Source organism: Narcine bancroftii, chromosome 3, assembly GCF_036971445.1.
Source record: "Narcine bancroftii isolate sNarBan1 chromosome 3, sNarBan1.hap1, whole genome shotgun sequence".
NCBI classification, from domain to species: Eukaryota; Metazoa; Chordata; class Chondrichthyes; order Torpediniformes; family Narcinidae; genus Narcine; species Narcine bancroftii.
This window is the reverse complement of record NC_091471.1, coordinates 281726776-281754691: the sequence shown is the minus strand read 5'-3', so window position 1 is coordinate 281754691 and position 27916 is coordinate 281726776. Positions and strand designations below refer to the sequence as shown.

The window sequence follows — 27916 nt, the reverse complement described above, 5'->3', positions numbered from 1 at the left end:
TCTTGTTCAGTGCTGCACCTTGACAAAGGCTTTTTAAAAATCCAGATACATAAGATCCACAGTATCTCCCTAATCTAGCCTGCTTGTCATCTCCTCAAAGAATTCCAGTAGACATCATGGTGGAGGCAGGGACATTAGATTTCTTTAAGAAACACTTGGATAACTCCATGGATGGGAAGGCACTGGAGAGATGTGAACCTAATGTGGGTAAGTGGGACTACAGTGGGAGGACCTTGAGGACATTGTTTGGTGTGGACTGGCTAGGTTGGTGGGCCTCAAATGACTCCCTTCTCTTTCATTGCCTTTTATACACCCAGCAGGGCCGTGCAGCGAGAAAACCATCAGACCTGCTCCCACCCGTCTCCTATCCTTTCAAGGTCCCTCACTCTCTAACTGAAGTACTCAATCAGCCTTTCCCAGGGTTACGCCACTCTCCCAAGGACCTGTGCTGCTGTTCCAGCCATGAATTCCAATACCCGGACACCAACAGGGGACTCCGTGCCGAACCCACTTGGCTGGACCTCTTCAATAGAGGCTAACCTTCATCTCCATCCAGCTGAGTGTGGTGAAAGTCAGCAGAGGGGGTGCGTTGGTGTAAGGGGGAGGGGTGGGGAGAGAATCTGATAGATTTTTACCTTGCTCAAGCCCCCCAGTCTAGATTCTTGTCCCTTCCTCATTTGTGCCTGTGATAATTTAAGTGTTAATTAAAAATAATTCCTCCCCTTATGCAAAAGCAGCGGGACAAACAGACAAGTGGGACAAAGTTCTAAATTGGTAACATTGATAGAACGTTACAATAATTTTCACTCGAAAGGCACTCCTGGGAAATATACTTGGCATGGAAGAAGGAAACTGCTCACAGTTCCTTAACACCAGCCATTCAGTCAAGTAGAATTTTTAATAACACTGCAATCCAAGAGCACCTTGCCCATATAAATGACATCTCCCCTTTTATGAACATGATGATAATGATGGCACAGCTTAGTGGTAAAAATATACAGTTATAATTATTAGCCAATCCCAAGCCAGTTCACTCTTCCCCTCCCCCAACCACCAAGGAGGGCCATTACAGTGTACTCATTCTCCAGATGCATGACTTGAACTAAACAAAGGCAGAGCAAGCAGATGTAGTGTCGAGGTCTGGCGTTCTGGATCTAAGCATCAGTTCAAACTGCAAACCTTAAAAAAATAGAGAGAACAACCAGATAACAGAACATAGATCAGCATGGCAGGGGCAGGACGATTGGCTTAGCAGTTAGCGCAACGCTGTTTGTAGCGTAGATAAAAGCTCACACTCGACTGGAGGGAGAACTAACACTTTTATTGGCTTACAAGACAGGTAGGGTCCACGAACAGGCTTCAGAGGGCTTCTGGGTTCAGGCGGGAAACCAGGGTTATGTACGGGCCCCTCCCGGGGAAGGAGCCGGGAGGCGGGACCAGTCGTCAGGACAGCACACTTCCAGTGAATCCCAGTTCACTACATTGTTACAGCGCCAGTGATTGGGACTGGGGTTCGAATCCTCCACTATCTGTAAGAAGTTTGTACATTCTCCTCATGTCTGCATGAGTTTTCCCTGGGGCGGGGGGGTGTCCGATTTCCTCCCACCATTTGAAACATACCAGGGGTTGTAGGTTAATGGAGTGGAATTGGGTGGCACGGACCAATTGGACCGAAATGTCCTATTATTGTGCTAGCGGTCTAAATTTAAAATTTAGATTTATGGCACAGGAGCAGGCCCTTCAGCTCTATGCCGACCGATAGGCCAAACCGACCCCTCTGCCTGCACGTGGTCCACATCCCTCCACTCACTGCTCACTCATGCCTGTCGGTATTGCCTTTTAAATGTCCCTGCCTCCCCCACTTAATGTGGCAGCATGTTCCAGGCATCCACCACACTCCCTGCAAAAAATAACAACCTGCCTCATAAACTTCCCTCTCACCTTACATCTATCCTCTCTGGCATTTGGCACTCAAACCGAGGGGAAAAGAACAAAGATCTCTCACAAGGTCAAGATTCTGCAGCCAATTAAATATTTGCAGCGTTGTCTGTGCTGTAATAAGGGAAGTAGCAGGGCCCAATTTATATACACCGAGGTTAAATAAGTAAATCTACAGACCCTGTGATTGTAGTTTAATACACAAAATTACTGCATAAATTCAGTTGATCACGCAACGTTCACAGGAAGCAAAGATACATGTATATAACCAACGTTTCAGGCCGAAGCCCTTTATCAATGTTCAAGCAAAAATCGGGCAGGAAAGGTGGGGGGAGAAGGGAAGGAGCAGGGAGGGGGAGGAGCACAGGCCCACAGGCAAGAGTTAGGTGAATATGGGAGGGAGGGAAGAGAGAAAAAATGCTGAGGAGTGATAAGGGGAGGGGGTAGCTCTGCGAATGGAGAGGGAAGGGGCGGAGAGCTGGAGGAAGGGAGAAGAGAGGAAAGAGTATTGGAAACTACAGAAGTCAATGTGGGAGAGTGCCCAGACAGAATATTAGGTGTCGTTTCTCCAATTTGTGAGTGGCCTCTGTTTGGCATGAGGCCATGGACAGACATAACAGTGTGGGAATGGGGTGTGGGATTGAAATGGTTGGCTACTTGGAGGTCCCCGTTAATAGACCGAGCGAAGGTGCTCAACAAAACAATCTCACAGCTTGCATCTCGTCTCTCCAATGTAGAGGAGGCCACATTGGGAGCACAGGATACAGTAGATGACCCTTACAGATTCACAACTGAAGTATTGCTTCACTCGGAAGGACTTTGTGGGAGTCCCAAATAGTGGTATGGGATGAGGTGTGGCACAAGTTTAGCATTTCTTGCAGTGGACGAGGGAGTCACAAAGGGAGCAGTCCCTGAGGAAGGCAGAGAGGGGAAGATGTGTCTGGTTGTAGGTGGCGGAAATTACGGAGGATAATATTTTGGACGCGGAGGCTGATGTGATGATAGGTAAGGACAAGGGAAGTCCTCTTTGCATCACGGGGCTGAGAGGGGACCAGGGCAGGTGTGTGGGAAATAGAGGAGATGTGGGTGAGGGCTGAGTTAATGGCAGTAGAGGGGAGGCCATGTTTTTTTGGAGAAGGGGAGCATCCCGGATGATCAAAAATGGAAGACCTCTTCCTGGGAGCAGAGATGACGGAGACTGAGGAACACAGAGGACAGGGCTTTGGTGAGGCCACATTTGGAGTATTGAATGCAGTTCTAGTCACCAAAGTATAGGAAAGATATCAACAATTTGCAGAGAAGATTTACTAAAATGTTGCCAGGGTTACAGTATCTAAGCTATAGGGAATAAGTTGAGTTTTTATTCTTTGGAGTGTAGAAGGTTGAGAGGGGATTTGATTGAGGTATTTAAAATTATTAGGGGTATAGATCAAGTTGACATGGAGAGGTTTTTTATTTTAAGAAAGGGGGAGATACAAACGAGAGGACATGAGCTGAGAGTTAGGGGGAAAATGTTCAGTGAAAACATGAGGGGGATTCTTCTTTACTCAGAGAGTGGTGGGTGTGTGGAACGAGCTTCCAGACGAAGTGGCAGAGGCAGGCTGGATATTAGCATTAAAGGAGAAGTTGGATATGGATATGGACGGGAAAGGAATGGAGTGTTACGGGTTGTGTGTAGGTCAGTGGGGTTAGGTTGGAGAAAATGTTCGGCATGGCCTAGAAGGGCTAAGTTGGCCTGTTTCTGTACTGTAATTGTTATATGGTTATATAGGGTGTGAAGAGGTGTAGGTGACGTTTCTGCATCTGGCCACCCTCCAACCAGATGGCATTAAAATCAACTCCTCCGGTTTCCATAAGGACACTCCCATCTTCCTCTCTCTCTCTCTTTCTTTCTCTCTCTCTCTCTCGCTCTCTCTCTAACCCCTTCCCTCTCCATTCAGTGAGCTCACACCTCCACTATCATTTTCTTGCTTTTCTGCCCTTCCACCTATCCACCTCTTGCCTGTTCTCCTCCTCCTGCCCCTTCTTCCCCCCAACCATTTTATTCAGGCACCAGCCTGCCTTTTGCTCATACCTTAACTAAGGTCTCAAGCCCAAAACATTAGTTATTTTCCTTTACTTCCTAAGAACGCTGTGTGTCCAGCTGAGTTTCCCAGCATTTTTGTGTATTTCACAGGAAACAAGCTGGCAGTGATCAGATAATTAAGTTCCTTGATTTATTTTTCTTCTGCTGCTTTGTGGAGTGGGGAAAGTTCATCTTGGACAGGACAGGGAGTTTGAACATAGCTGTGAATTTTATGGCTTTCTCAGGAAGAGGGTGGAGGAGCATCAGAATTACGACTGCCAGGCTGCTGATCGTCGACTTGAGCTCGGCCTTTAATTCCATCATTCCCCAGAGGCTAGTGGAGAAGATGTCCTCACTGGAACTCGATAGCCTTCTCTGTAACTGGATTCTGAACTTCCTAACGGAAAGTCTGTCCTGAACGTCAAGCAATGGCACACCTCAGGGCTGCGTGCTCAGCCCACTCCCATTCACGCTACTGGACTGATGACTGCATCGCCAGATCCACCTCCAGTGTTGACGGGTTTGCAGACGGCAAAACGGTCATCAGCCTCATCAGCGACAATGATGAGCCTCGCTACAGGGAAGAGGTGGAAAATCTCGTGAACTGGTGCGAGAGGAACAACCTGAGTCTCAACGGGGACCAGGTGAAAGAGATGACTGTGGACTTCAGGAGAACCAGGAACGACCACCCTCCACAAAACATCAATAACTCTGTAGTGGAGAGAGTGGAGAGCACTAAATTCCTTGGATTTCACTTAACTAGTGACCTATCGGGTCACACAACATCTCATCACATGTCAGGAAGGCGCAACAGCGACTGGACTTTCTGAGAAGACTGAAGTGGGCAAGGCTACCGGCCACCATCATGTCAACCTTCTGCAGGAGCTCTCTCTCGAGAGTGCCCTGCCTAGTTGCATCAAGGTGTGATAAAGTTGCAGCAGCGAAATGGATCAGAGGTCAATCCACAGAACCATAAGAGTGGTAGAGAGGATACTGGAGTCTCTCTACCACCCCCCTCGATGTGATTTACTGGGATTGTTCCCTGCACAAAATCATTGAGGACCCTTTCCGCCCCACACACAGCATCTTTCAGCTGCTCCTGTCAGGGAAGAGATACAGGAGTATCGGAGTCAACATCACAGGGTGAGGAACAGCTTCTTCCCATGGCCAGTGAGAATGCTGAACATCCAAAGGAACTGCTCCCACTAACCATCCAAGATTCATATTTGTATCGATGAATACTAGCCTGTATTTAAGGCTGGGGATTGAGATCTTTACGAGAAGTTGAGGTTCAACCTGCGGAAGGCCATCTCCGAACCAAAGTGGTAATTCCAGGAGATACTCACCAGCTATGGCAGAGAGTACAGGCCATTACGACCTACAAAGCGAGGGCGAACACTATAGATGTTTCACTACCCGCTGAGCTGAACACCTTTTGAACACCTGAGAAGAAGAACCAAACAGTGGCCACTAGAATCCCTGAAAAGGCTGAGGAACCGGTGATATCTGCCTCTGAGGGTAACGTCAGAACATCGTTCAAAGGGGTGAATCCTCACAAAGTGTCAGGCCCTGATGGCATACCTGGCTCCGAAAATCTGCTCCAACCAATGAACTGGAGTGTTCTCAGACTTTTTCAACCTCTTGTTGCTGCAGTCAGAAGTTCCCACCCATTTCAAAAGGGGATCAATCATCTCAGTGCCCAGGAAGAGTAGTGTGGGCTGCCTCAATGACAACCACCCAGTAGCCCTGACTTCTACTGTGATAAATGCTTTGAAGGTTGGTCATGGCCAGAATTAACACGTACCTAAGTAATGATCTGGACCCACTGAAATTTGTCTATCGTCACAAAAGCTCCACCGCAGATGCAATATCACTGCCTCTCTACTCAGCTTTGGAACACCTCAGAAACAGCAATTTATACACATGGCTGCTCTTCATCGACAACAGCTCGGCCTTCATTAGTCCCTCAGTGCTGGTCAAGAAACAACAAACTCTAGCCCTCTGTACCCCACCTCTGCAACTGGATCCTTGACTTTCTCATTGGAAGACCACAATCAGTACGAATTGGAAACAATGTCTCCACCTCACTGATCATCAACACAGGCGCACCCTCAAGGATGCATGCTTAGCCCACTGCTCTACTCATTATACACCCATGACTATGTGGCCAGACACAATTCCAGTACCATCTACAAGTTTGCTGATGACACCACAGTTATTGGCAGAATCACAAACGGCAATGAGGAAGTGTATGGGAGGGAAGTAGATCAGCTCATTGAATGGTGTAATGACAACAACCTTGCGTTCAACGTTAGCAAAGCCAAGGGGATGATTTTGGACTTCAGGAAGAAGTCAGGGGAACACGACCCAGTCCTCATTGATGCTCAGTAATGGAGAGGGTCAAGAACTTCAAATTCCTGGGCGTCAACGTCTCCGAGGATCTGTCCTGGAGCCTCCATGTTGATGCAATCACAAAGAAGGCTCGCCAGCGGCTATACTCTGTGAGTGTCTGAGGAGTTACCAAAGACTCTTGAAAACTCAACAGCTGTACCGTGGAGAGCATTCTGACTGGTTGCATCACTGCCTAGTATGGAGGTGCCAACTTTCAAGACAAGAATAAACTCCAGACAGTTAACTGGGCCTGCGACGTCACAGGATGGTTATAATCTGAATGTTTGCCCTATGAAGCTAATGCAAACCCCGAATTTCATGACTTGCTCATGACAATGAATCCTGATTGTGAGTCAGATTAAGTATTGTCTGTCTGTACATGTGTAATGTCTGGTTGTGTATCTGCATATTTTGCGCTGAGGACTGGAGAACGCTGTTTCATTGGTTGCACTTGTGCTATCAGCGAACAAAAAAACTTGACTTGGGAAATAGCATTTGCCACAGGATGTGAGATTGATAAAATCATCCAGGAACTGTAAATGAGTAAAATTATCCCAAAATATTTATGTATATTCATTGAAAATTATATCTTTGTATATATATATATATAGGATTATTATCTGCTGGACTTTGTGTGTGTATCGTAGTCTGGAGAAACTCTGTTTCATTTGGTTCTACATGATTCAAGATTCCTTTATTGTCATGTAATAGTACAAAACATGTAATATTACAAGACAGTGCCTTCTGCCTTCCGTAAGGCAGATGAAGAGTTGCCACTAGTGCCATTCAATGCCCCTTAGTATGTACAGTCAGCTGATAATTATTTTATTTTCCTAAATAAAAGCTGATTCCGACCATTGAGACTAGTGCTGCCCAATAGGTTTTGGAGGGTGGGAGGAAGCCAGAACACTCAGAGGAAACTCACAGAGGTCACGGGGAGGACTTACTAACACTTTACAGACAGTAGGGGACTTGAACCCGGGTCACTGGCGCTGCAATAGTGTCGTACTAAGCATGACACTAACCGTGTTGCCCGTGTGAACCAACCTGATTTCCTCTGTGGCTGCATACCTTCATCTCCCCCAGCCAGGCTATCAACCCAGGACCTGCATCCTGAAACCTTCTTCTCTGGTGGTGGCCAAAGAGGTCAAAACGAACCACTGCACTCAACACGTGTGCGTCTAGGGCCAAGCGCTATGAAGAAAACAACAGCAAATTGGGTGAACACGAGTCAGGAGATTGCACCCTCAAATTAAACTTACTTCCAGAGAACCTCAGAAGGAATTGACATGGTAGCCACTCCTTGCAGAGGCCTGTGCACTCAAAAGATAAAAAAAATCAAGTTGTGAGCAATCATGAAAGATTTCAACTGATTATATGTTTAAATGAAAGACAGAATGCTAACAGCTCAAAACAGAATTGCTTTGTTAAACCTGTCTCATGGAATCCTGAAACACTAACTCTGCTTGTCTCACCACAGATGCTTCTTTTATTTCAATAGAATATTTTATTTATAAGTTTTAAACCTCAATATTAATTACATTTCATTAAATTCAAAAATTATATCAATGTTATATTTTTTAAAAAACCCTCTCTCTCTCTCTCTCTCTCTCCTGTGCCCCCCCCCCCCCAGACCTCCCTCCCCTCCTCCCAAAACCCCTAGAAAAGAAAAGAAAAAGAGATTAAAGAAAAAAGGTGTGGTGGTACTCCATTAGGGAGGCGAACTGGCCCCGCTTGTCATGCACCTGGCGGGGCAGCGGCCAAAATGGCGCCTTCGGGGGGTTTCCTCCTGATCTCATCACCGGACTCAGAAGCCCATGCTTGGGGACCCACGTGACGCCCTGGTGATGTTGGAGCCCCCCAGCGCAGTTCTCAGCCAGGTCCAGGCTGGGAGTATAAGGCCAGCCAGGCAGCCTGCAATAAATCAGTTTTTGTTCACTGAACTCAACCCATCTGGTTGTGCGATCCTTCAGTTAGCAGTGTAGCCACAGCTACAATGGATTGGAAAATGCCAAGAGAATAAAGCATTTAGAACATAAAGTCTAATATTAGAGATTACCAAGGTCTTCAGACAGTTTATCAAATGTGAAAACCTACATTTTGTAAATATAGGCGCCAGATTTTCCAAAACAAATGGTATTTATTTTGTAAACTATAATTAATCTTCTCTAGTGGGATACATCTACAAAATTCTGAGTGGCATCTTTCCATTCTTAAATCTATATCTGATTTCCATGAAATTGCTATACATTTCCGAGAAACTGCTAAAGCAATTTGTACAAATTCAATTTGATGAAAGCCTGAAACTTTGGCTATGTATCTTTATCTTCGTTTATATAAAGTTTGACCTGCTGAGTTTCTCCAGCATTGTGTTTTTACTTCAATCACAGTATCTGCAGACTTTTATGTTATACTTCTTAGAATTAAGTCCAGACCCCTCCTGGCAAAGGGACCAAATTGGGCTGTAACTGGAACCTGATTCCAGCCAACTATTTAATTCCATTTGATCACAGCCCTCTGTAGTCAGAACTTACAAACTGGCTCCATTCAGTTCCTTGGAGGCAGGTGGTATTTCTTCTCCTGCAGGCTGGACCATGCTGAGGTTAGGAAATAGGAAGTACTTGGATAGATAATACCCGGGACCAGACGAGATATACCCCAGGTTACTACAGGAAGTGAGGAAAGAGATTTCTGGTGCTTTGGCAATTATCTTTGCATCCTCCCTGGCCACAGGGGAGGAACCGGAGGATTGTTTAAGAAATGTCAGATGGGGAATTACAGACTGGCGAGTCTTAAATCAGTAGTGGGCAAACTATTGGAGAGGATTCTTAATGGCAGGATTTACAAGCATTTAGAGAAGCATGGTCTTCTCAGGGATAGTCAGCTTGGCTTTTTTTAGACATACAGCACATTAAAAGGCTATTTCAGCCCACGAGTCTGTGCCGCCCAATTTACACCCCATTAACCTACACCCCTGGTACGTTTTGAATAGTTGGAGGAAACCGGAGCCCCTGGGGAAAACCCATGGAGACACGGGAGAGCATACAAATTCCTTACAGACAGCGCGGGATTTCAACCCAAGTCCCAATCGTCGGTGCTGTAAAGATGTTGCGCTAACCTCTTCTCCAACCGTTTGTGAGGGGCAATTCTTGCCTCATGTGCCTAATTGAGATTTTTGAGGAGGTAACAAAACAAGTTGATGGAGGTAGGGCTTACATGGATTTTAGTGAGACATTGGGCAAGGTCCCCTATGGTAGACTCATTCAGATGGTCACGAAGCATGAAGAGGATGCTGGCACAACATCGTGGGCTGAAAGGCCTGCACTGTGCCGTGATGGTCTGTGTTCTGGGCCAGTATTAAACAGAGTCATGCCTCAGATTTGACGTGAAATCACTGCGGGACCAGAAGCAACAGGCTGAAGTCCCACCTTGCCTCACCTCCACCACCCACTGCATCCACGGTAACTGATCACTTAATATCCTAATCCCTCACCTTCCCACAGCCAGTGGAAAATAACCCCACACTTCATCTGCTGTCATTGTGGAAGCTCATCGCCAATAGATTTTATAAAAGTTTGTAGCACACTACAGGCCCTTTGGCCCCCAGTAAAGCTCACTGGTTCTATAATTCCCAGCATTCTCCTTCGTACTATGCAAATCCTCTCCACAACACTCTATCCCTTCCCTTCTTCACACCCATAACCCTCTATTTTTTGTACTTTCATGTCCCTCTCCAAGAGTCTTTTTAAATTGTATCAGCCTCCACAGGCAATGCATTTGAGGCACCCACCACTCTCTGGGTAAAAAAAAACCTCTGACAACTCCCCTAAGCTTTTCTCCACTCAACCTAAACCGATGTCCCCTGGTCATTGCAATTGTTGCCCCAGGGGAAAGGAGCTGGCTGCTCACCCTGTCTAAGCCCCTCATGATCTTGTACACCTCTATTAAGTCACCTCTCATTCTTCAGGACACGTCTCATTTCCTTTTATGAAGGAAATAGGAAAGGGAGCACACCATGGAACATACGTAGAACGTAGAGTCTCTCAGAGACAGGCCGTCCAGCCCATTACGTCTATGCTGAACACAATACCAACCAAACATCCCATCTGCCTGCTCGTGGTCCATGCCCCTCTATCCCTGACTTGATCAAGTGCCTGCTCAAATGCCTCTTTAACATTGCCACCGTATCTGCCTCCTCCACCTTCCCTGACACCCACCACCTTTCTCTATGAAATAATATTTGTCTTGCACATCTCCTTGAAACTTTCTCCCCTTAAACTCATTCCCTCCAGCATTTAACACTTCCACCCTGGGTAACAAAAAAAAATTCCTCTTCATCGCTGTACAGTACCCTTATCCATGGTTTCAGTTACCCGCAGTCAACCATGGTCCGAAAATATTAAGAGGAAAACTCCAGAAATAAACGTTTAAAATTTTGCAGCTTTGTGAGTAGCGCGATGAACTCTCCCGTCGATTCCCCCCTTCCCCCCCGGGACATGAATCATCCTTTTGTCCAGTGTATCCACATTGTACACACTACACGCCCATTGGTCACTTAGTAGCCATCTTGGTTATCAGATTGACGTAGTGTATACAGGGTTCAGTACTATCTGCGGTTTCAGGCATCTGCTGGGGGTCTTGGAACATATCCCCTACAGATAAGGGGGGTCTGACTACAATTTCAAAGCCCTCCAAGATCATGCTCGCAAATGATATCTTGGAGATCAATGTGCAATCTGTGAGAAATGGAGCAGGATAATCGGTCAAAAAAAAACCTTTCCCCTTCAGAATGAGCTTCTTATCATAGACAAAGGAGGCAGCACAGATGCGTCAAAATTCTTACCTGCTGCAGTATGGTGGTACACCACCAGCCTACTGCAGGGGGAAACCTGTGTACCTGCAGGAGAGTAAAGGGGACAGGACAACATCTGGCCGGCTGTCAATCAGCCGACCTGAATGGATCAAGCCCCATCCGGTCGGGTGTCAATCACCCTCCAGGATATGAGCCTGAGCCAGCCTCCCGAAGACTCTCTCAAGAGTTACTGCAGCTACAGCCAGCCCTGCTCTGTGGATGTCTTTGCCGATTAAAGTACAGTCTCTTCAGTTTTGCGTGTTCGCTTCTGGCTAACAGCGCACCACATGCAGCCAAACTTTGTAAAAATAAAACAGCTGAAATAACTATGCATTAAATGACCCCAGTGCACTCCTTTTATTCAGGATTACATAGAATTTGGGCAGCACAGCAGGTGAGGTAGTTATTGCACTGCGGTCACTGTGCCGGTGACCCGGGCTTGAATCTGGCTCTGTCTTTAAGGAGTGTATACCTGCTCCACGTGCCCGTGTGCATTTCCTCTAGGTGCTCAAGTTTTCTGTCATGTACCAAAGACATTGGGGGTTAATAAGTTAATTGGTCACATGGAAGGGCCTGTTACCATGCTGTATCTTTCCGGACAGGATTTACCTTTCTCCAGATGTTCCACTGCCATGTTTATGGCCCATAAGTCTCCCACCTCAGCCTTCTTACATGTTACCCCTAAAACATGTTGATGCCAATCATTTGGGTCACTCACCATGAAAGTGGGATCTGCACACTTCATTGTTCTCTGGTGTTACTAGTGGCACCTTATGTGTGTGTCAGATTCCACTGCACACTCCTTCCCAGACCCTAGTCCTCTGGATAGCAAGAAACGGAGTTGAGCATCTTATGCAGTGCGTTGCTTCCGTGATACCGATGAGGGAGACCCCCTTCACTGGCACACAATCCAATAAAGTTCACCAATGCCACCAAGATCCGGAAGGGACACCAAACAATTTAACAGGGAGAGTCTGCCCGAAGTCTCACTGACCGGTTGTCGACAACTTTTTGCATCAAAATGGAACTGGAGAGGTCTGCATTAGACAAAGCATCTTAGTAAATAAGTTTGATCATGTTAACTCTATTACTAATCATTAGTGCCTCATCTGCTTTATTTCCCTGAGGTAGTTTTTGAAGCTAACAAATTGCTAACGAGATTGACAAAATTTTGCCTAATTACCCGGAGCAGTAAAAGCAAACAGTCAAATGGATAACTGTTAAATTACACAGAACATCTTGAAATTCATCTCAGTGAGGGAAATCAATCTGTAATACACCCCTCTCAAGAGGAAATGGCAGAGAAATGGTTTAAACATTTAATAATCCCACCTTGAAGGAATAACAAGGAGCTCATTTCTATAATAATTTGACTACAGCTGGTTTGTATTCCTCTTATCAAATATATTCATATTCTGATCCATAAATAACAATAATGTCCCTGTTGCAAGATTTGAATCAGTAAGTCGTAACTGAATTAATAATCTGCCGCCTGTCTGTATTTATTTGCCTCCATTGGCTGCCTTGTCTCCAGCCTCTTGACTTTCCAGGTGAATCGTCATTCCTCCTTCAGAGTTTGCCAGATGAAGACAAGACAAAGTGACCACCACAGGCCTCCTGATAAGGACAGTATCTTCATTGTAAAGTGAGGGAAGATATCACAGAATGGGAGGACCTTATGGCCACAGAGTTGGCCATTCAGCCATCTCATCCACACCAGGCCAAAGAGGATGTCAATCCAAATCCAAAGCTCTTGCTCTGTAACCTCCAATTCTATTAAAGTCCTCCTTCAATGTTCTTGCTGATCTGACTCCATTTTCCCGAAACCTCCCTGACCCTCTTTACAACTCGTTCTGATACACAATAGCTTCATATCATCAGGGAGCATGGGTATATTATACTTGATCCTTTCAATCAAATCATGTGATCGACTAAGAGCCTCCATCACTCATCCCTGCAACACGCGACCGGTCATAGCCTCCCGGCTCAAAACAATAACCTATTTATTCCTAATGTGGTCCATTCACCTGGAGGCTGGGTACCTCTCACACCCATTGGCTCTTCTTGTGTTCAATCACCTCTTTATCGAAGGCTTTCTTTGTGTCTAAATATGCCATACCTACTGGGTGCCCTTTATCCATTTTCCCCACATAATATCCTTCTCATGAATCCATTCTGTTTTTGCTCAATCCTAGAACATGGAATGGTACATAACAGGAGCAGATTCTTTTGCACATATTGTCTGTGCTGAACATAATGCCCTGAACATATTCCTCCATCGCCTGTGTATTTATGTGTCTATCTAGGAGCCTATTAAATGCCACGATTTTATCGGCTTCCATGAACCTGCTCTAAGCACCTCTGTAAAAAGAAACTTGCCCCGCTTGCCTTTTTTAACCTCAACCTCACTCTTATCATGTCTTCAAGTGTGTTTCCTCTTCACCCTGGTGGAAAAAAGAATGCGCCTCTCCATTGTATCGATGCCTCTCAGAATTTTATGAAGTTCTATCACCTCTCCCCTCAGCCTCTGATGCTTCAGAGAAAATAGGCTCCCCATAGCTCCCACCCTCTAATCCAGACAGCGTCCTGATAAACCTTTGCTGTACCCTTTCCAAACCCTTCACATTTTCTGGAATGGGATTGTACAGTACTACAAGCTCTGCCTAACCTAAGTTTTATGTATCTCCAACATGATTTCCTTACTCTTTTACTCAATACCCTGCCCAATATAGACAAGGCATTAAAAGTGGCCCAGATGAACACAAATTAAGTCTATTCGCAGATGATTTAACTGATCTGGAAGAATCAGTTGGCTAATTTACAAGTAAGACAAGCATATCAAAGGCCTTCGTTACCACCCAATCTCCTTGCATGGCTGTGGTGTGCTGAGGGAGCAGCGAGCAAGCACAAAACTCAAAAGACTGAACAACAGGCTTTATTCCAGTCAAAGTCTGAACACTAGTTCATACCTTGGTGGCTCCGCGTGTGACTGGCTCAGGAAGGGGCCGGCTCATGTCTATATTCGGGTCGGCTGATTGACAGCCGGCCGGGTGGAGTCAGCCCCTTAGGTGGTCTTCCTGCAGGTACAGAGATCGCTCCCTGCAGTCGGCTGGTGGCCGTATCACCACAATGGCCACTTTCAAGGATCTATAAACCTGAACCCCCAGATTCCCTGCACACACTATTGAGAATCTAAGTTCTCTGCTGAGAACTATTCATGATAGGAACATAAAGGGGAATATGAGGTGGGCGTGGTGGAGAAAAAGGGGCAAAGAGGCTTCAGAGGGTACCGATGAGCTGATCAAATGGGTGAAAACCTGGCTGTGGTTCCATGATGCAGAAAATCGTGGTTGTCCTCCATATGGAGAAACAAGTTTATCTTTAACTGGGGAGCGATCGTTTAAGGCCAATGTTCAAAGGGAGCTAGGTATTCTTGTGCCCTAACCACTGAAAGGAAAATTGTGGATGCAGGAAGGAAAATGAGATGCTGACCTCTCTTGTGAGAGGATTTAAGATGGCGAACTGCAATTATGTAGAGCCTTGGTGAGATTTCACCAGGAGTTTGGTCTCTATGAGAAAGGTATATACTTGCCATGGACAGAGCCCAGGAAGGAGGCACCATATAAATTGTAGTTCGCCACATGAAGAGAGATTGAGTAGAGCAGTCTGGTATCCTCAGGAATTTAGCAGAATGAGACATTTCATTGAAATGTTCAAGATACAGTACATCCCCTGGTATCCAGGATTGGTAGATGCCGGATAAATGTATTTTCCGGTTGCTTGATACTTATTTTTACAATGCCCAACTAATTAAGAATAAACACTTTAAAAGACAAAGGGCAAAAATACTATCCTGTACTTACACTGAACAAACTTCACTTGCATGAATATATAAACCTTAAAGCATTTTACTTATTTTTCTTTGAAAACGTTTAACCATTGCTGCATCTGCAGGTTCCTCCCCCTCTATGGAGCCACCCAAAAGGTTAGATAATTAATTCCCCCCTCCCCCAAGTTTACAGATAAAGCCTCTGACTGGGATGTCTCTTACTAAGCAGGGATAAGGAGACACTTTAAGAGAGTCACCCCAAAGGCAAGCGGCATCAACCAGCTCTTCATCCTGAGTGACGCCATTGCTGTTTCATACAACTTTATTCAAACAGCTGCTACGAGCAAAGCCCAACCAAGGCTGAATATTTGCTCCCATCTTCACCAAAGGTTAATGTGTTACTTCAGAGAACATTTACTTTTATAACTTTTAAACATGTGTTTTTTTTCCTATCATTTTATCCTTATTGATTTTAATTTTTTGGTTTATTTTCCTTGGGGTTTTTTTTTGCAGTTGCTTGAGGCTGCCAGTGGCTTGGATTCCGGATACCAAGGGCTTCACTGTACTTACCAGGCTCAACAGGATAAATGCAAGGAGGATGTCTCCCCGGATGAAGGGTTCTGGCCTGAAACATTGACCATCCTTTTCTCTCATTGAGGCTTCTCGACCCATTGAGTTCCTCCAGCATTCTCAGTCCCCTATGCGTCCTGTTTCCCATAAAACCAGGGCTCTCAATCTCTGGATGATATTAATAACTGAGAGAAGGAGAAGGGAGGTGAATCTCTGCCCAGGGGGAGAGTGGAAACACTCCAACAGCTGTCAGGCTCTTGAACTTCCCTTGTTGCACTGCTCCCACATCACAGAAGGACTGTCTACACTATTGAATCACTTTTATACCAGGATTACTGTGAATATTTATTACCTATATATCTTATATATCCATTGTCTCTTAAATTTAATTCAATTTTTTTGCGATTATAATTTTTCTTCACAAGAACCTTTTGACTGCAGCAGGTAAGAATTTTGGTCCATATGTATATTGTGCAATGTGTATGACAATCAATTCATTATCATTAATATTAAACTCTGCCACTGAGACTATAGATTTCTGGATATTAATGGAGTCCAGGGATATGGGGAAGAGTGAGGATGGTGGTTACATAGGATGGTGGTGACTGGTAGGGTCAGCGGAAAGCTGTGTAACCAGCCGCTGCTCCCATTCCTTATGTTCTTAGATGGATCACAACCATCTTTCCAAAGCATCGTTTGTCACCCTGTCTGCTTATTACTTCGAACATGGTAGGCTGGAATCATTCAGAGGAAAGATTTAATTAACATGAATCTCAAGACAATTAACTGAAAGGGAAACTTACTTACCATGGAATGATCTTAGCTAATCACCCCTGTGATTTCCCCTCAGGTGACAGCCTTCCAACTTGGCTTGTCAGTCCCCTTAACTCTACTGAGTATGCCCAACATTTTCTCCTAGACAGGAGGAAGGTGCTCCCTTGCAGATGGTTGTGACAGATAGCACTGAGTACCTCAGCATCTGGCTAATGATAACGCCTGCTTTTTTATTCATTTAAGGGATGTGAGCTTTGAAGCTGAGCCATTGCTAAATTACCCATTCCTAATTGTTTAAGTTTCTTTGTCACAAAATGCCTTGTACAATGAGAAGGGCCCCTCTACAAACAGACTAACAGGTTATCTCTAACATTCATGCACCCACATTAAGAGCACAATTTGCAGAGCAAATGAAAAAAACAATGAAAAAGATGATCAATTAGTGCGAGGCAAGGTTATGGGGCTCATTCAGTAGAAACTGGGTAGAAACTGTCCTTAAACCTGTCGATGCTTTCACACACTTAAGCCTTCTCCCTAATGGGAGGATGGAGATGAGTGCGTGTCCAGAGTCTGAAGGGTTCTCAGTAATGTTGACTGCCTTTCCCGGGCAGTCAGAGATTAGGTGGAGACCATGAAGGGGTGGAATGATTGTGCCATGTTCAGAGCTGTATTCACCACCTTCTACAGCTACTTCTGATCTTGAGCGGAGCAACTCCCATGCTGTGATAAGTTGTTGAGGTAAGTGTGGTGGGGGAGAGGGAGAGCATGCCAAACTTTCTCGGTCTTCTAAGAAAGCAGAAGCATTGGTGTTTTCTTGACCATTGTGTCCATGTGCTTGTCCCAAGTCAAGTTGTTGGAAATATTTATTCCGAACATGAAACTACCTATTCTTTTGACTTCAGTGTCATTGATGTGGACAGAGGATGTGGACTTTGTCTCATCTCCTAAAGTCAATGATCAATATTCATCTTATTGACAGTGAGGTTGTTTTCTTGGCACTTCTTTCCATCTCTTTCCTGAATTCCATTTCATTTGATACCTGGCCCATGTTTATGGTGTCCATGGCAAATCTGAAGATGGAGTTGGAATGGAATTTAGCTGTAGGGGCAGGGCAGGGGTGTATTGTAGGGGGCTGAGTACTCATTGATGCAGAGTGCCAGTGTTGAGTGTGATCGTGGAGGAGATGTTGTTACTCACCTTCACTGATTGTGCCCTGGAGAAGGGAGTGGAGAACTGCCTTCCTGAACCCCTACAGTATTTGGGGATTGTGACCGCGATGGTGAAGAAACTGTGATATGTTACCAAGTCAGGGTCCTGAGTGGTTTTGAGGACAACTTCCAGGTGGTAATGTTTCAAAGATGTTACCCTTGTCCTTCGAGCTGGCGGAGGTGGTAGGCTTGGTAGGTGATGTCTAACGAGTCCTGGTGAGTGGATGCAGTGTCTTGTAGACAGTACAAACTGGTCTTCTCTATAGGTCAGTGGTGGAGTGAGTGACTGTCTATCGAGCAGGCTGCTGTGTCCTGGGTGGTGTTGAGCTTCTTGAGTGCTGTTGACACTGCCCTCATCCAGGTGAGTGGACAGCATTCCACCGCCCTCCTGACTCGAGCCTTATGGATGGTGGAGAGGCTTCGGGGAGTGAAGATGTGAGTTACTGGTTGCTGGATTCCGGGTCACTGACCTGCTCTTTTAGCCACATTGTGTTTCAGGCAAAAGGAATGTGGCCTGGACTGGATGGACTGAGCAATCTTCAAAGGCATCCCCACATGACCAGTGGTAGGCAGAGATTGCTGATGCCAAGATGATACAACATTTTTGACCCCCATAGTGCCTCTGCACTCCCGGGTAGTTTATTGTGTGTTGCCCAGATGACACATCTGCTCTCGACGTCCATCCATATCCCCACCAACGCTCGTTCAACATTTGAGAGCTGGCCATATTTCAAATATACGAAGTTCCAAGGGAGCTTGACAAGGTGGACAGTAAGATATCTTCATTTGAGAGAACATCATGAACTAGGAGACGCAGCTACAAAATTAGAAGCCAGTCATTTACGACTGAAGTGCGCACAGGATGATGGAAAATAGAAAGTAAAACACAGGAAAGTACCTCACAGTACAGGCTCTTCAGCCATCCCATATAAACCTGCTCCACATCAATCCAACCATTCCTTCCTTCACAGCTCACAACTTTCCATTTTTATTCCTGAATAGAATCTCTAGATTGTCTGGACAGTGGTGGAGGCTGAATCATCAGGTATAATTAAGATGTTTGAAAGATCGATGGATCTGGGACAGAAAGAAGCTGCATTCAGCACTGATTGTGGACATTCTGAATGTCAGGGTGGGCTTGAAGGTCCTTACTCCTGCATCTGGTGCTCCCAATGTGGCATCCCCAACATCGGGGAGACTGGACTCAGGCTAGGAGATTGCTTCATTCAGTATCTTTGCTCCATCTACTGCAACATTCAGAATATTCCAGATGCCAACCACTTAAATTTCATACACCATTGCCACTCTGACATGTCTATCCTTGGCGTGTGCTGCCAAACCGAGAGCCCTTCTTACCTTCAGCACCCTTTTGAATCCAAGTTCTGATACCTGGTTCCCTGGAGCCAGTTTCCAGCAGCCTGCAGCCCATATGGGTCCCCTCGACCACAAGTTGCCCTCATCCTGTGGGGGTCCCTCAGCCACTGAGTCCCTCACTAGTCCGCTGTTGTGGCCACTGTCCTGAGTGGGGCGTCTCCTGTTTCTCCTTCTCAACGGGTTGCAAGGGTTTTTCTCCATTTGTGCTGCCCCGAGCCGGTCTGCTGCTCCCCAAGATTCTGCAACCCCTTGTGACCGCTGCTGAGCCCAGGTGTCACCGTCTTGGAGTCAGACCTCGCCGTAGGGCAACACGGTTAGCATAGGGCAGCACAGTCGCAGCGCCTTTACAGCTCCAGTGATTGGGACCAGACCGGAGTTCAAATCCCATGTCGTCTGTAAGGAGTTGGTACCTTTTCCCCATGCCTGCATGGGTTTTCTCTGAGGGCTCTAGTTTCCTCTGACCATTCCAAACATACTGGGGGCTATAGGTTAATTGGTGTAAATTGGGCGGCACGGACTCATGAACTGAAATGGCCTGCTATATAGCTAAATTTAAAATTAAAATTAGCCTTAAAACACTGTCAACTCTTCTAACAAGCCGATTAAAACCTGTGCAGAGTCACCAGGCAGATGAACCATTTAAATGAGAAAAGGTTCAACTGTTTATAAAATCATGAAGAGATTGAGTGAACACACTTAGTTGTTTGCCCAGAGTAGGGGAATCAGTAATCAGATTTCAGAGAACATACATGACATCACATAGAACCCTGAGATTCATTTTCTTGTGGGCCAGGCAGAATTACTACTTATTTTGGCAGGGCAAGCAAAAACTGTGCACAATGTACACATGTCAACAAATAAGAAATGTGAACAAATTGACTGCTCAATATAGAGAGAAAAAAACATAATAAAGTGAGAGACCTTAAATGGGTCCCTGATTGAGTTTGTTGTTGAGGAGTCTGATGGGTGAGAGATTTAACAGGAACTTGAGGAGTGCATTTTTTAAACACAGAGGGTGGTGGGTATGTGGAACGGGCTGCCAGAGGAGGTGGTTGAGGCAGGTCTTATTACAATGTTGAAGGACAAATTGGATGAATCCATGGGTTTAGAGGGATATGGGTCAAATGCAGACAGGAACGACTGATGTGGGAGGAACATACTGGGCAGCATGGGCAAGTTGGGCCGAGGGACCTTTTCCCTGCTCTATGACTCTCTAATATTACACATTGTTTGTAAGTGTGTATACAGTTCCATCTGAAACCCAGGGAGAAGAGACTTAAAGGTCAAGCAGCAGGGTAGCAAGGTGTAGGCTGGGACACTGAATTTAAGGGGATGACAAATGGGTGACAACGACCAGCATTGGTGCAGATGAATTAGTTGGGACGAGAGCATTGGAAACAGCCGCAGTGGTGGTGGTGGGGAATCAGAAATCGCAGATGTAGGAGGGACGGAACTGAGCCAGGTTGGAGTCGAAGTAAAAAAGAACATGTTAAAATACAATACTGGGGGTGGTGGTGGGATTACGTTGCAGGTGATCCAAATTGTGGAGGATAATATGTTGAATGCGGAGTCTGGTGGGGGACGGGGGGTTAGGTGAGGATGAGGAATCCTGCTTTTGTTGCACCTAGGGGCAGAGGGGCCAGGGCAGATGTGTGTGAAATGTAAGAGGTGTTGGTGAGAGCTGAGTTGATGTTGGTAGAGGGAAAGCTGCATTTTTTAATCACCACCGTCACCTGACCTATTGGGTGTTTCCAGCATTTTCTGCCTTTATGTTAGGCGATACTGCCTGCCTGTCCTGGCCCACAAAGGTTTACTGATCCGCAGAAGAATTGGAGAAGGAGAAAAGACATAATAAATGGGAGAGAGGGTTGGCCATCTGACCCATCAAGCCTGCTCTACCATGTAGTGAGACCATGGCAGTTCTGGCTGTGGACTCAGCTTCGGTCCCCTGTCCGTTCTGCATAACTCTCAAGTCCATAACTATTTAAAAATCTTCATCTTACATAATTTCAATGAGGCAGCCTCGACTGTTTCCTTGGGCAGATAATTCCGCAGTTTCAATCCACTCTGGAAAAAGCAGCTCTTCCTCATCTCCACCCGAAAGTTAATTTTTTACATTTAAATTTTAGACATGCAGCACGGTATCAGGTCATTTCCCCATGAGTCTGTGCCGTCTAATTTACACCAAATTAACCTACACCGCCGGTATGCTTCAAACGGTGGAGGAAACCAGAGCCCTGGGGGAAAAACCCACGCAGACACGGGGAGAACGTACAAACTCCTTACAGACAGCATGGGAAAGCATTGTGCCAACCGTGCCATCCAAATCTACTTCCCTAAATCTCGAGTCTATGCCCCTTTGGTTCTGGTCTCACCTGCCAGTGGAAACAACTTTCCTACCTCTATCTTATCTATTGCTCTCTAAACTGTGTATGTTTCTACAAGAGGTTCAAAAAACATACTGAGTTAAGTCGATCAATTGGGTGTAAATGGGCAGCACAAACTCAAAAGGGCCTGTTACCATGTTACAAGCTTCATGAGCACTTAGCTGTCGAGGAAAGAGGTCCCCATTTCTGCAAAGAACAGTTCAGCCAGAATTATAAATTGTGGCCAGTGAGACGAGGAAGCAAGAGGGTTAACTGCTCAGAGGTCCAGATTTATTCTTCCCCAGAGACTGAAGATCCACCAAAAGCTATACAATAGGGTGTTTAAAGTCTTGGTGCATTGTCTGGCCTGAAAGGATGGTCAATGAGGTTTGGAGACATGTCCAACCACTCAATGGCACACATTTGCCAACCTCCAGTCTTGTGACACCTAACTTGCATTAATTATGAGTCATTAAATCTTGGCAAGTGCACCTGCAATTTTTCCAAGTTCTCTCCAAAGCCTCCAATAACATTTTGGCTAGAACTGCATAGAATTCTCCATATGTCGCCTTACCGAGGTTTAATTGCTGCATAATGACTAACCCATGCCCCAGCTGATGAAGTTAAGCATGCACTTGTATTGCCACTTTCAGCGAGCTATGGACATGCACCCTAAGACCCCTCTGTACATCATAACCCTCAGGGTCCTGGCATTTGCTCTACGCTTTTTTCTTCCATGTGACTTCCCAAAATACAACACCTCTCACCTGTCAGGCTTTAGCTTTGCCAGCCATTCCTCTACCCAAATTTATACCTGATCGTACCCTGCAGCAACCTTCACCATTATCTGCAAGTCTGCCAATTTTTTGTGGTGTCTGCAAACATTCGATCACCTACATTCACATCCAAATCTTATTAAAATGCATCAGATTCTGAGGTGGGTCTGCAGGTTTCTTGCTGTGAGGATAATTCCCTGGATGGGAATGTCTATAATTTTGGGTTAAAAGAGGGATTTTCTATTGCAGAGAGCTGGTGGAGATGGAACCATTGAATATTTTCAGAGATTGACAAATCTTGGATTATAGAGACATCAAAATCACAGGCATTGTGCTGGAGAGCAGAGCTGAGCCCAAGGATTATCTGAGCAATGAGCAGGATGGAGGGACCATTCAGTTTATGTCTACTCCTATATTTTCTGTTATTATTTCAGCGGATTGTGTGTATGCCTCCAGTGGTGCTCTAGGATAGCAGAAAGATGCCATGAAAGGCCAGAGACCCTACATCATCGGTTCACGTGTATGCGGTTGTCAACCACTGACATCGTTGCATCAGCAAATGAAATAAAGCATTTAACATTCCTGATCCTTTTCTACTCGAACCGTGATTGAATATTGTGTGCAACTGACTCCATCATCAATAGGGACCAGTTAACGCACACATTTATGGATAGTATTTTGGAACAGCCTTTCAGATAGTCACGGGAGTACAGTGAATTTCAAGTTCAACTTGATTCTCATCTGATTGTATATACACAACCAGATGAAACAGTGTTTCTTCACACCTACATACACAGTACACATCACATAATAATCAAATTATACAGTACCCTTCATAATGTTTGGGACAAAGACAGTTTTTTTTCTTTATTTGCCCCTTTGCTCCAAAAGCTTTAAATTTGTAATCAAATAATTCTCATGTGATTAAAGTCCACATTCCAGATTTCAGTCAAGGTTATTTGTATACATTGTGGTTTGACCATGTAGAAATTACAGCACTTTTTATATTTCAGGGCACCCTAATGTTTGGGACAGGTGTTTGTGATTACTCAGGGATGTTTAATGCTTCATTGGTGCAGGTCTAAGAGAGCTAGGCTTGCTCTAAGCTTTGAATCACCTTTAGAGCCTGTAGTTGCCATTTTTCAACATGAAAACCAAAGCCGTGCCAATAAAAGCCAAATAAGTCATTATGAAACTGAAAAACTAGAATAAAACAGTAAGGGACATCGCCCAAACCCTTAGGATTGCCATAACAGCTGTTTGGAACACCTTTTAGCGTATACCTGTAGGTAAAGGAAGACCTCCATTGTTGATGGCAGAAGAATTCTCATCAGAAAGTCCCCAAAACGCCTGACCGACAGATCAGAAACACTCTTCAGGAGATAGGTAGGGATGTGTCAATGACAACTGTCCGCAGAAAACTTCATGAACAGAAATACAGAGGCTACGTTTCAAGATGCAAACTATTCGTCCACCACAGAAGCAGGATGGCCAGTTTGCCAAGAAGTATTTAAAAGAGCCTGCAGAATTCTGGATAGAGATTTTGTGGACAGATGAGACCAAAATTACCCTATGTCAGAGCAAAGTGTGGAGGCGTAAAGGAACTTCCCAAAATCCAAAGCATACCACCTCATCTGTGAAACATGGGTAATATGGCCTGGGCATGTCTGCCTGCCACAGATACTGGTGTATTTTTCTTCATCGATGATGTAACTACTGATGGGAGGAGCAAAATGAATTCTGAGGTGTACAGAAACATCTGCTCAAGTTTGAGCAAATGCCCCCAAACTCATTGGACAGCACTTTATCCTACAGCAAGGCAATGATCCCAAATCATTGCCAAAGCACAGATGTTTTTCAAAGCTAAAAACAGGAAAATTCTTTTTCTTTTTCAATATTTTTATTAACATTGAAATTTCACATCCAAAAATACATATTGAAATTCAAAAAGGTACATTACACATAAATTGTATCATTTCATCCAAGGTTCTCCACATTTTAATCAAAGATTATATTGTATTGATATTTTATTATTTAAAAAAAAGGAAAATCTAAACCCACGACCAAGAAAGAAGCTGTTTGGCTAAAAAAAAAGAACAGAAAGACAGAATTTTTATCAGAGAGATAAATTACCTCATTAGTCAACATTTTTGCCTTCATAACAAATCAAAGATTATAAAAATAATTAGTCAATATTTCTACCATCATAACAAAGCAAAGATTATAAAAGTTGTTCAAAAAAGGTCCCCACAGTGTTTGATAATTTATATTTAAATCAGAAATTAAGCGTCTAATCTTCTCTAAGTTTAAATATGACTTGGTGTCATGTAGCAATTGAGTGTGATTAGGCAGGGTAAAGTCCCTCCATCTGAGCAATGCTGCCCGTCTAGCCATAAAAGCAAATACATGCAGCTCAGATGCCATTAGCGTAATGTCACTCTCTCCAACAATTCCAAATAAAGCAGGTAAGGAATTTGGTTTAAAATTAACTTTAAAAAGTGCCGAGAAAGTTTGAAATACTTCAATCCAATATTTCTCAAGTCCAAAACATGTGAATCAATGTTGCATTTATCACAATGAGGAGATACATCCACATAAAAATGAGAGAGTTTTACTTGGACATGTGGCCCCTATGGAATATTTTAAATTGCAGGAGAGAGTGGCGAGCACATAAAGAAGGGGTATAAACCAATTTGAAAATTACATTCCAAGTTTCTTCAGGAATTTAAAGCTATAGGTCCTGTTCCTAGGTTTTTTCAAATTTTATCTGAGGGAGCCTCTCTTATTCCCAGCAACATGTCATAAATGTTAGATATTGAACCATTATAGAAAGGTTGCAAATTAAAAATTACATCAATTTGACAGTCCTCTTAGGAAATGTATGTAATTGAGATCTTTAAAAAAAATCTCTAATCTGTAGATAACAGAAAAAAAATGAATATTTGGTAGACCGTGTTTAACTGAAAGTTGTTCAAAGGAAGCAAGGCTCCCCTCTACAAATAAATCTTTAAAACATTGAATGCTCAATCTAAACCATTCTTTAAAAGTTACATCAATCATGTTAGATTTAAAAATAATTATAAAAACTGGAAAATTCTTGAATGGCCAAGTCAGGCACCCGATCTAAATCCAATTGAGAATGCCTTCCATATGTTGAAGAGAAAACTTAAGGGGACAAGCCACCGAAACAAGTAGGAGCTGAATATGGCAGCAGCAGAGACCTGGCAGAGAAGATGCTCAGCCCCTGGAAATGTTTATGAATCACAGGCTTCAAGCAGTCATGGCGAGCAAGGGATATGCAACAAAGTGCTACATACAACTACTTTAATATACACGCTGTTGCTACATCCCAAAAATCCCATGAGGGGATGATGTATAAAGAGTGCTGTACTTTCTACATGGTCAAAATCTGGAATGTGCGCTTTTATCACGTGAATTGCTTGATTTCAAATTTAAAACTGTGGAGCACAGAGCCAAATAAAGGCAACTAGATGTCTTTTTTTCCCAGTCATCATGGAGGGCACTGTATACATAAAAATATAATATAAAATAAATAGAGAAAAATGTAATATTTGATGAGTTGTGCCCTAGTTTTCCACCTCTATTAAGGGCATTGGAGCACTCTCCACCTCTTATTGTTAGCAATTAAAGCTGGCAGGTCACTTGCTCTGTAGGGGGTGGTATCACACATTCCCTGTTGAAATCCACCCCATTTAATGGAATAATTAAGAACTGAAAATTGGTTTTCAGTAATGCATAATGAAATATTATTATCTCAACTGTCATTCATTGGGAAGAGGCGGGAAGGTGGGGAAACAAGGGAGGGAAGAGAAGGTGTAAGGGGAATTGGAAGAAGGGGCTCAGAGGATGAAAAAGAGGAGGTGAAAGAGGAAGGCAGATGGAATCGTGGGGGAATAAAGGAAGTTGAAGCAGCAACAGTAAAGAGAAGGGTGTGGGAGGAGAAGTAGGGATGGGGTAGGTAAAAGGCAAGATGTAGAGGAGGGAGGGGTAAGAGGTGATGACAGGAAGGGGGTAGAAGGAAAGAAAAACTGGAAATGGAGTGCAAGAAAAAGCAGGGGTTGGAAGGATGAGGAAGGGAAGGGGAGTGGTGAATGATGAAGGGAAGGTGGGGAAGAGAAGAAAGGGGAGAGAGCAGAAGATGAGGAAAGTGGAAGTGAATAGGAAGGAGAAAGGGGTGATTGGGGAGGGTGGGATGAGGGACGGACAGGAGGAAACGTAGGGATGGGGAAGACGGTAGGGTGGGGATGGGGAGAAGGAAGGGTGGGTGGGGAAGGGGAAGGTGGGGTGAGGAAGAAGGGTGGAAGTGGGAGGGTGAGAAAGAAGGTTAGGGTAGGGAAGGAGATAGGATGAGGATGGGGAGGGGAAGAAGGAAGAGTGGGGGTTGAGGGTGACGAAGAGCTCTGTCTGGACAGTTAGTCCAGATAATGCAGTCACAGCTATGCTGTAACGTGACCATCCTCTGATGTGGTCGGGAGTATTGGATGTCGTGCTGTCGGCCACTCAGACCCCCTCCAACCAGCCCCCAGTGTCTGAGACCCCCTGCAATTAGTCCCCGCTGAGACCCCTGACAATCAGTGTCTGAGACCCCCTGCAATCGTTCGCGAGTGTCTCAGACCCCCTGGAATCAGCCCCCAGTATGAGACCCCTGTATTCAGTACCCGTTTTTGAGACCCCCCCCCCCCTCCTATCCGTCCCCAGTGGCTGAAAGCCCCATTGCCGAGAGCTGCGACCCGGACGCTGCACCTCGCCTGAACTCGGGTGCGTTCGCGACGGCAGCCGCTGCCAGCCCGGTCCGTGCTCTGCCTCGCTGATCAGCGGGATGGGCGTCGGGCAGCGACGGCAGAGGTGAGTGTGTGTGTGTGAGAGAGAGAGAGGGTGGAGGGGGTCGGGACACCGTGGTCTCACTTCTGCCCGAGCCCCTGGCTGGGAGGAGCGTGTTCACCAGTGGGCGCAGTTCTCCGTGGACGTGCAGGGAGAACCGGGGCTCCACTCCCAAGGCTGAGGTCAAGCGGCTCTGTGCGCAGACACCACGGTCACCGGCCGCACCAGCATCGAACCCACCCAGCGAGCCTGTCCCAGGGAGCGCTCCTGCTGTGGTGCGAACTATAAGGATGCGTGGCCGGCGCCCCGGTCTCTCCCTCTCCACCCCGCCTGTCCTTTCCCCTATCACCCCCCCCCCCCCCCCCACCCCGATCAAGGGTCCAAAACGTGCACTGACCATGAAAGCCGGCTGCTGAGCTCCTCCAGGCGATTGTCAACCCTGATGCCCGGATAGGAGGCGACTTCCCCCGAGTTCAATCAAGTTTCTGCGCACGAAGATTGGCAGAGTCGCTGAGATTCTGTTCCCCTCTGATGGCTGACGAGGAAGCAATAGTTTATTCGTTCGAGAATTCGTGGTTGCACAAGTCCATGGCGAGACCTGTCTCTTCCAGTGCAACACTGAGAGAGGACCACAACTTGCTGACGGTGGGATATTGGCTTCTGTTTACTCGGTGTTGCAAACATCAGTATTGATGCCCAACTCGAGATTTACTGGAATTAATAGTGGAGCGTGGAATAATCGGCCCTCTGAGCCATGAAAATACGATTAATCCACAGGGATGGTACCAGGACTGGAGGGCTTGAGTTAAGAGACTGGATAGGTTGGAGTTTCATCTCCTGGAGCAGAGAGACTGAGGGGGTGAGTTCATAGCGGTGCCTAAAATCACGAGGGTCCGGTGATACACCACTAGCCCACTGCAGGGGTGACCTG

The 27916-nt window shown here is 45.3% G+C and overlaps 1 long non-coding RNA gene across 1 annotated transcript; it reads right to left on the bottom strand.

The window, feature by feature from the left end:
- Nucleotides 1–787: 787 nt before the first annotated feature.
- LOC138756506 (uncharacterized) lies at nucleotides 788–27916 on the bottom strand. The gene is made up of 3 exons (XR_011353118.1): nucleotides 27383–27916; nucleotides 7466–7588; nucleotides 788–1179 (listed from the first exon to the last, which is right to left on the bottom strand). It is a non-coding gene; the product is annotated as an uncharacterized lncRNA (long non-coding RNA).